General features: G+C 40.9%; 1 protein-coding gene across 1 annotated transcript in view; it reads right to left on the reverse strand.

Annotated features, from left to right (window-relative positions):
- Positions 1-9586, reverse strand: part of LOC127568854 (sphingolipid delta(4)-desaturase/C4-monooxygenase DES2-like) — a 49820-nt gene that overhangs the window by 39502 nt on the left and 732 nt on the right. The window lies entirely within an intron of this gene.

Below are 9586 nucleotides of genomic sequence, written 5' to 3' on the forward strand. Positions count from 1 at the left end.
GATTGGTGCAGACTCAATGGCTGAAGGACCTGTTTCCATCTCTGTCACTATGAACATTTTGCTCTACCTCAATAGGAAAGTAATTGATAAATTGCTGCTGCACATCTGTTACAAATCTTGACCTACAGCAGACCAACTTGCCACTGTATCACTACACACACATTTGTTGATTTCTCTATTAAATACAAAGTCTTACATCTATCCTTATTGTCCTGTTCAGATGTGCAATAAATGCCACTCAATGTACCTGTCTTAACTTCCATCAAGAAGAAATAAATGTCGTGAGGTCAAAGGAAATGTTGTGGCTATTACCAGAGGTTTATTGGTGCTCCAGGGCAATGGATGGACTCCATGAGTGCAGCTGGGGGAGAGCTTTCATTGAAGAGAAAGAGCAGCTGGAAGCTGAGATGATTGAAAAGAATGGATCAATCAAAGATTTTTAGGAAAAAATGGTGTCTGGACAAAGAACTGCAAACGATAGTACCTGGTGACATGAAGGCAAAATAATGTTCAGTGGGAAAATAACTGAAGAAAGTCATATAGGCAAGATGGTAAAGAGAATGCAGAGTAATGGAAAAGAGCACCAGAATACAGGGGGGAGGACTGAAGCAGCCTATCTCTACCTTACTTAAGTGATTCTCATGTCTTACTGAACAGTGCTAAATACTGTATATAACATTTGGTCTGACAACAGCACACATAAAATGACCAGTGTTTGCTTGGACTTCTTCTGTACTGCTTTTCCTCCTTGCTGTACAGCGATGCATCTGTGTTCATTGTTGACTAGTGCCCGACCAATCACTAATTGTTGATTAACGCCCTACTAGGACAGGTTGCAGGTTCAGTCATTCCTGTTCAATATCTTTATGTAGTTCAATTCCAAATGAAAACAAAGACTTGCATTTATATAGCATCTTTTATACCCAGTAGCATACTTTACATCAACTTGGGAGAGCAGTCAAAGACTTCAGTTTAATGAATCTCTTGAAAGAGTATTTTAAACCCTAGATTTTTATGTTAAGTCTCTGGAGTGAGATTCAAACTTGCCTATTTTTCCATCCACAAGCTGTACTGTGTATTATTAGCATTAATATTCAACTCAAAATTAGAATCATAGAAAGCATACACCATAGAAGGCAGCCATTCAGCCCACTATGTATGTGCTGGTGAAACAGAGCAACCCCACCTAATCCCACCTTTCAGCACTAGGTCCACAGCTCTAGAAGTTGCAATTCTGAGTGCACATTAAATACTTTTTAAATGTGATTTTCCTCTCCTCAAGTTATTCTACCAAGTTATTTCAAGGAGATAGAGCTTAGTGGAATGGTGTCATGGCAATAACCTTTCCCTCAATGTCAGCAAAAGAGCTGGTCATTGACTTCAGGAAAGGGGGCGGTGTACATGCACCTGTCTACATCAATGGTGCTGAGGTCGAGAGGGTTGTAAGCTTCAAGTTCCTAGGCGTGAACATCACCAACAGCCTGTCCTGGTCAAATTACATAGATGCCACAGCCAAGAAGGCTCACCAGCGCCTCTACTTCCTCAGGAGGCTAAAGAAATTTGGTTTGTCTCCTTTGACTCTCACCAACTTTTAACGATGCATCATAGAGAGCATCCTATCTGGATGTATCATGGCTTAGTACGGCAACTGCTCTGCCCAGGACCGCAAGAAACTGCAGAGAGTTGTGGACACAGCCCAGCGCATCACAGACACCAGCCTCCCCTCCTTGGACTCTGTCTTTACCTCTTGTTGTCTTGGTGAAGCAGCCAGCATAATCAAAGACTCCACCCACCCGGGTCATTCTCTCTTCTCTCCTCTTCCATCGGGTAGAAGATACAGGAGCCTGAGGGCACGTATCACCAGACTTAAGGACAGCTTCTATCCCACTGTGGTAAGACTATTGAATGGTTCCCTTATACGATGAGATGGACTCTGACCTCACAATCTACCTTGTTGTGACCTTGCACCTTATTGCACTGCACTTTCTCTGTAGCTGTGACACTTTACTCTGTACTGTTATTGGTTTTACCTGTACTACATCAATGCACTCTGTACTACATCAATGTAACTGCACTGTGTAATGAATTGATCTGTACGATCAGTATGCAAGACAAGTTTTTCACTGTACCTCGGTACAAGTGACAATAATAAACCAATACGCACTTTTTTGACCCCATAGACAAATAGTATAAATAGCAAGAACCTATATAGATCTCCCTCATAAAATTTATACACTTCAAAGAAAGTCTCCTGTTCCAAAGAATGTTACTGCAGTTTTCAAGTCCTAGCAACATCCTAGCAACATCTCCTCTGCACCCTCTTCAGTGCAATCATACTTTTACTGTAATATGATAAGCAAAAATACATTATATAGATTTCTCAACTATGATCTCACTGGTGTAGCATTCTGTTTTAGCTTAACTTTCTGCTCTGGTATTCAATGCTTTGGCTAAGAAGGAAAATATTCTCTATACTTTTTTTTAAAAACTGCCTTATTGTGCTGCCCTACTATCTTAAAGGATCTAAGGACATGCACTTTAAGGACCCTCTGTTCCTTTCCATCACTCAATTCCCTTCTTTTATCATATCAACTCAAATACACTATATTTGGCACCATTTACCCAGATGAGAAGAGCATCGATAGCTTACTACAATGTAAAGCTTTCCTCCGTCACTGTCAACTACTGTGCCAATGTTTGCATCATTTACTATCATTGTTCTTATTTATCCATTTCCTTAATGCATTTTGTTTTTATGAGCTGCATCTAGCGTCAACTGTTCCTCCTGGATGAGAGTAATTTTCAAATCAGAGTTGCAGAATGCATTGATACAAATTTGAAACTTTGCTGGGCAACTTTTTAAAAAACAATATTTATATTTATTCAAGGGATGTGGGCTTTGCAGGCTGAGCCAGCATGTAACTGTCCAACCCAGGTTGCCCTCGAGAAGGTGGTGGTGAGCTGCCTTCTTGAACCGCAGCAGTCCTTAAGGTGTGGGTATACCACAATGCTGTTAGGGAGAGATTTCCAGCATTTTGACCCAGTAACTCTGAAGGAACAGCAATACAATTCCAAGTAAGAATGGTGTGGGGCTTGGAGGGCAACTTTGAGGTGGTCATGTTCCCATGCTTTTGCTGCTCTTGTCCTTCTAGCTGGTAGAAGTCGTGGGTTTGGAAGGTGCTGTCTAAGGAGTCTTGGTGAGCTGCTGCAGCGCATCCTGTAGATGGCACAAGCTGTTGCTACTGTGTTTCAGTGCTGGAATGAGTGAATGGTTGTGGGTGGGGTTCCTATCAAGTGGGACACTATATCCTGTATGGTGTCAAGCTTCTTGAGTGTTGTTGAAGGTGCACTCATCCAGGCAAGCAGAGATTATTCCATTGCACTCCTGACTTGAGCCTTGTAGATGGCAAACAGCCATTGGGGTACTCTCCTCTGACCTCCTCTTGAGCCACATTGTGTATATGGCTACTCCAGTTCTGTTTCTGGTCAATGGTAACCCCCGGCACTGTAAAGTGGGGTATGCAGTGATGGAAATGCCATTAAATGACAGGGGACAATAGTTGGGTTTTCTCTTGTTGGACATCTTCATTGCCTGACACATGTAGCATGAATATTACTTTCCACCTATCAGCCTAGGCCTGGACATTGTCCAGGTCTTGCTGCATTTAGATGTATACCGCTTCATGATCTGGGGAGTCACGAATGGTGCTGAATATTGTGCAATCACCAGCAAACATCCTTAGTTCTGACCTTGCGACTGAAGGAAGGTCATTGATAAGGTAAACTGCAGATAGTTGGGCCTAGGATACCGCCCTGAAGAATTCCTGCAGAGATGCCCTGTAGCTGAGATGACTGACATCCAAGCACCACAACCATCTTCCTTCGTGCCAGGTACAATTCCAATCAGCCGAGGTGGTTGGAATCATACCTGGAGGGGTCAAGAGCTGAGTGATTTTGATGGAACCCAAACTGAGCTTCTGTGAGCAGGTTGTTGCTTGATACACTTGGAGGTACAACAAGCCAACTTTATGGAGTGTACATCCTAATTCTGAGTTAACAGCAACATCAGCAATGACTGTAAATTATAGTGATATATACATTTATTTGTAATGTCACTTCTACTGTTGTGTTTAAATAACTTTTTTTAATCATTGCTAAGTATTACTAGTAAGGTATCAATTATTTGTTCAATATGCTAACATTGTAACTAAATTTATATCAAAATTAGCATTTGCTCTCATTTTAATTATATATTTAAAATGAAAAAATTAAAAATTTATGTTTTTATTGATCTGGATTTGCTCACTAGCCACGTTACTGGTTTGTTAGTTATTAGAGGTCTTTAATAATTCATTGCATCAAATTAAATTTTGTTCATGCAGGCATTCTCATAATTTGTTTTCAATGGTTGCTCAAATTACATGAATTGTTTAGGGAATCACTGGAGGGCAGCCACCTATTGACTATCAGTGGCTGCCTATTCACACTTAGGAAATAGTAGCAGGACACAAATGTTACCTTCAGATTATATTTTGCGTTTTATTTAACAAATTATTGGGTATACAAAAGTAAATGATACACTACAGTTTAAGTAGGAAGATATTGGTTACGAGTAGCATAGCTGCCCAGTAATGGTTTCATGTTATGAAGTAGGAATTCTGCACAAATCTAGTTGGTTCATCTCTCTTGGTCACAATAATTATATGTACAAGTAATGGAGGGTTCTTTTTCTTTTAAGGAGTTGTTATAGCAAATTGTATCCCATTAAAATAACATTTTTACTAAACAAACAATTAAGGTTCAAGAGGGATTTATTAATTCAAAATAAAAATGAATGCTGTTTTCATGTACACTGATTACCCAAAGGTATTTTTCAGAATGCAAAATTTCAATGCATTAGCATTGAATCAGCAATGACTTTAAAAAAAAATTCTGTATTTCGGAAGGAAAGCTTTTAAGTGCATTTTTCTAGCAGTTGAATGAGGAATCTTCCAAGATCTGTAAATCTTTCACAGTATCAAATGGACAAACATAATTTTAGTCTTGTCCTAGTTTAAAACAGATAAGTCAATCATTACTTTAGGCAAAGGCAGATGAGATTAATGTTAACTTCTTATATATGTCCACCTTCCCAGTAGTACTTAGTCTACATCTTAGGAACATAATCCATTTTAAGTCACACTCTTTGCAGATGTGTACATACAACCCCAATCCTTTGTAACAGCTGGTCAAAATCCTGAAATGTAACTCTCCTCTGCTGACTGAAAAATCATCAGGACAAAGCCTTCAGCTATTCAGGGAGAAGATCCAGCTTCTCACAACATTTGGGGTTAGGAATACATTGGAGCTTTGTCAGTGGCTACAGGATGAACACATGACTGGAGTATCGCAATTATTTCTACTTTGCATGATGCCTTTAGCTTGTTAAAATATTGAGGGCATTTCAAAGGAGTGTTATCAAACAAAATTTGACAACTCCACAAGCAAAATAATACATCTGTAGGCTCTTCAGTCAATGGGTTAATGAAATCAGTTAAGTTCAAGAATTTCAACCCAGCTGATACAAAAGAATGCAAACAAAGGAGCGGAAAATATTGAGAAACGTAGGGATATGGGGAGGTGCCCAGCAGGTCAGCTGTGCTGATAGAGAGAGAAAAAAACTGAAGCAATATCACAGATGGAGGACTTGCAGTAGAAATAGCCCATCCTGATAGAGAAAGCTAGTTACACAAGTTGTTAAATTCAGTAGAGTCTGGAAGGCTGCTATGTGCTCAGATGAGAGATGAACTACTGTTCCTCATTCTTATGTTGGGCAGTATTATAACAGTGCAGGAGGCAACAAACAGATGGGTGAAATTGGGAGAGCGATGGAGGAGTGGCAGACAACAGGAAGCTGAGGGACAGCCCTAAAGACAGAATGCAGGTGCTCCACAAAGTGATCACCCAATCCAATGCAGAAGAGACCACACAGTGAGCATTTAATGCAGAACATTAGCACACGTGAGTCACTGTCCCACCTAGACTGTCCATTTTCCCTCTTCAATTTCCTCTAACCCATCCCTCCCCCTCCCTTGCCCTGTTTCCACAATCCCTTCCAATTTTCCCCTCTGATCCCAAACAATCAGCCCTCAGCAGAAACCTCTGCTTCACCCCAGTACATCCAAGCCTAACAAGACATTGAACCTTTCTTCCATTGCCTCCAATATTTCTTTGGCCAAGAGTCTTCACCCCAGACTGCAGACTCTTTCTCCCATCTCTAGGAGTTCCCAATCCACCTGGAACCCTCCCTTTGACTTCTCACCTTCTCTTGATCTACTCATCACTAATTCCAATAATGACATTGACTACCTTAATTTTTCCACTCCCCTCACTCTAACCCACTCCCTTCTTAATTTGCAGCAGACTGTACCAATGCTAATATTGTCATCAAATCTGCCAACAATAGAGGTGCTGGTGTGGTCTGGTGAACTGACTTCTAAATCAGAGGTCAAAGATCAGCTCTGAGATATATCCTCATTTCTCCCTTTGAACCATGACCCCACCACCAAACATCAGAGTGCTGACTCCCAGATAGTCACAGACCTCATTTACTCAGGAGATCTTCCCTCCACAGCTTCCAACCTTGTAATACCCCAGGCAGCCCACTTCTACCTCCTTCCCAAGATTCACAAGCAAGACTGTCCAGGCAGAACTGTTGTTTCAATCACCTCTTGTCGACTGATTTCCTCCCACCCCAACTCCATCCTCTCTCCAGGTCCAGTTCCTTCCCACTTACATCATCACACTATGATGCCCTCTGACACTTTAACAGTTTTCAATTCACTGTGTCAACTGGCTCATCTTTACCATGGACATCCAATTGCTTTGCACCTCTGCCCCATGTCAGGATAGTCTTAGGACCCTCCTGTTCTTCCTCAATAAGACTCAATAAGTTCCCCTCCACCAACACACTCAATCTCCTGGCTGAAATCATTCTCACATTGAACAAGTTCTCCTTCAACTCTGCTCTCTTTCTCCAGGTTAAAAGGTTTAGCTGTGGGAACTTGCATGGGCCAAAATGACACCTGTCTTTTTGTGGGCTATATGAAACGGTCTGTGTTTCAGTCCTCTTCGGGTCCCTCCCTCAACTCTTTTTCCCAGTACATCAACAACTGTAATAGTGCTGCTTCCTGCTTATTCAGAACTCAAAAATGTAATCATTTTACTGCCAATTTCCACCCTGCTCTCACTTTCACAGAACCCATCCCTGACCTTTGCCTTCCATTTCTCCCTAGGAGACAGTGTAATAAAAAAAACAATTACAAGCCTACAGCTCTACAGACTACACTTTTTCTCCCAACCTGCCCCTGTAAGGACACTTCCATTCTCACAGTTTGATTGCCTCCATGGTATTTGCTCTGACAATGAGACTTTAAACATGGGTACTTCCAAATTCTCATCTGAACTTTAGCTTCCCTACTACCATAATAGACAGAACCTCTAACTATATCACAACTATTTCCTGTACTTTTTAAACTCACCTCCCACCCTACTAGCTTCCATATTCAATAGATCATCCTTCACAATTTCTGTCAGCTCCCAAAAGATTCCTCTCCCAGAAACATATTTGCCTTCTCTTTTTAACACCGCCCTTCCTTTTGCAATTCCCTGGTGCACTCTTCCATTGACAACCACTCCTTACAGCACTTCCAAACAGCAGATGTCACACTTGTCCTTTCACCCCTTCCCACCACCCAGGGACCCAAACAGTCCTTCCAAGCAAAGCAGTGATTCTTCTAATTTCATGTACTACAATCAGAGTTCACAGTGTGGTCTCCTCTACATTAGGTGAACCAAAACAAAGATTGGACGACTGTTTTGTGGAGCACTTGCAATCAATCTATAGAGCAACCCTCAGCTTCCACTTGCCTATCACTTTAATTCATCATGGCACTCCCACTCTGACCTGCCTGTGGAAGCCTGCACCTTCGTACAGGGCTCCATGCAAATACGTCTTCTGTTTGGACATGTTGCAATCTTCTAGACTCAACATCAAATTTAACTACATCAACATAACAACTCTCTTTGTCTTAATCAGAACTGGCCATTTCTGCCCTAAGTCATACATCTGTAATATTGGCTCAGGTTTTTTTCCCCATTAAAATGGCCTGACCTGCTGACTACATCCGACAGTCCTGCCATTTGCAAAAAATTATGCTTCATTGTTTGCATTACCATCTTCTAACTGCCTCCATTGACCCAAACACATTTACACCTCAGCTCCACAGCAACCACGGCGTCACCCTATCAGGGAGATAGACATATTCCCCGGGTTTTCTCCATTCTTCCCCACTTTCTCTAAAACTAACTTGGTTTTCCTCTTTCCCAGTTCTGACGAAGGGTCGTTGATCTGAAACATTAATTCTGCTTCTCCTTCCGTAGATGCTGCCTGACCTGCCGAATATTTCCAGCATTTTCTGTTTTTCTAACTGAAAACATGGCCGTTAATGGCGGAGCGATTAAAATCGCTATGCTGAAGTGAACAACAGTGTGCGAGCAGAGATAAATTAGAAGGACTCGGAGGCTGAAGAATACTTAGAGATAAGAAGGAGTAAAGGGCACCGTAGGTATCAAAAGTCAGAAAGAGGATTTCAAGTTAGGGCTATCAGAAGGTTAGTATAGGTCGAAGAGCACTGGAGAGAAGATTGAACGAAGTTAAATTTAAAGAGTCTTTAAGAAACGCAAACTTAAAAGTAGTAAATTTATTAAAACGTCGGCGCAGAGTTGACTTAAGATGTGATTTTCTTTGGAGTGCTATTCTGTTACATTTACGCTTTTAACGTAGTGAAACACATTAAGGCGCTAAATGTATGTTCTTGTAGAAACTTCTGGGTGCAACCTAAGAGAGTTAATATATTTGCAATAACACTTCTTTATTTGCACTGTAGTATAGGATAATTCGACTATTTGCACGCACTGCAAACATCCAAACAGACACCACGTTAGATTTGCAACAGGTGTCATGGAAATTTATTCACCAGTGAAAACAAAGTTTTACTGCCGCACCTAAACGATCCCTTTCCAGCCCCACCCAACTGGCCAAATAAAAAATCAATCTTCACAACTTTATGCGTTCATGAAACCACAATTATCTTAAAAAGTATGCTGAATACGGTGTAGTCATATTTAGATTCTTTATAGTGTTGGAATGAAAAGTGAGCGCAGGTCTCCGAAATATCTAAATTTAACGTCGAAATCGTGCAATACTTATTCTCAAAGTTTTTTTTTAACGTATCGTGGGATAGGTCGGTCAGAACCACATATCCCCTAACTTCTAAGCTTCATTCTTCGAATAATGTTTTATTTAACCTTTACCGTGATACAAACATGTATTAGAAAGTGCATTTAAGATTAATGCGCACTTGATATTTAATGAACGGTGAAATACAGAGCAAAGTATTTCAAAGGTTGACCACCCATGATAATGAAACATCAGTTAGCACTCATCGCACTGGTTATATTTAAAGAGGGGATTATAGGAAGCGTTTAATAGTCTGAAACAAGTAACTACTTGGTAAAAAAAAGGTACCGGTCGATCGTTTTCCGA

This window comes from Pristis pectinata, chromosome 1 (assembly GCF_009764475.1).
Source record: "Pristis pectinata isolate sPriPec2 chromosome 1, sPriPec2.1.pri, whole genome shotgun sequence".
Lineage (NCBI taxonomy): Eukaryota > Metazoa > Chordata > Chondrichthyes > Rhinopristiformes > Pristidae > Pristis > Pristis pectinata.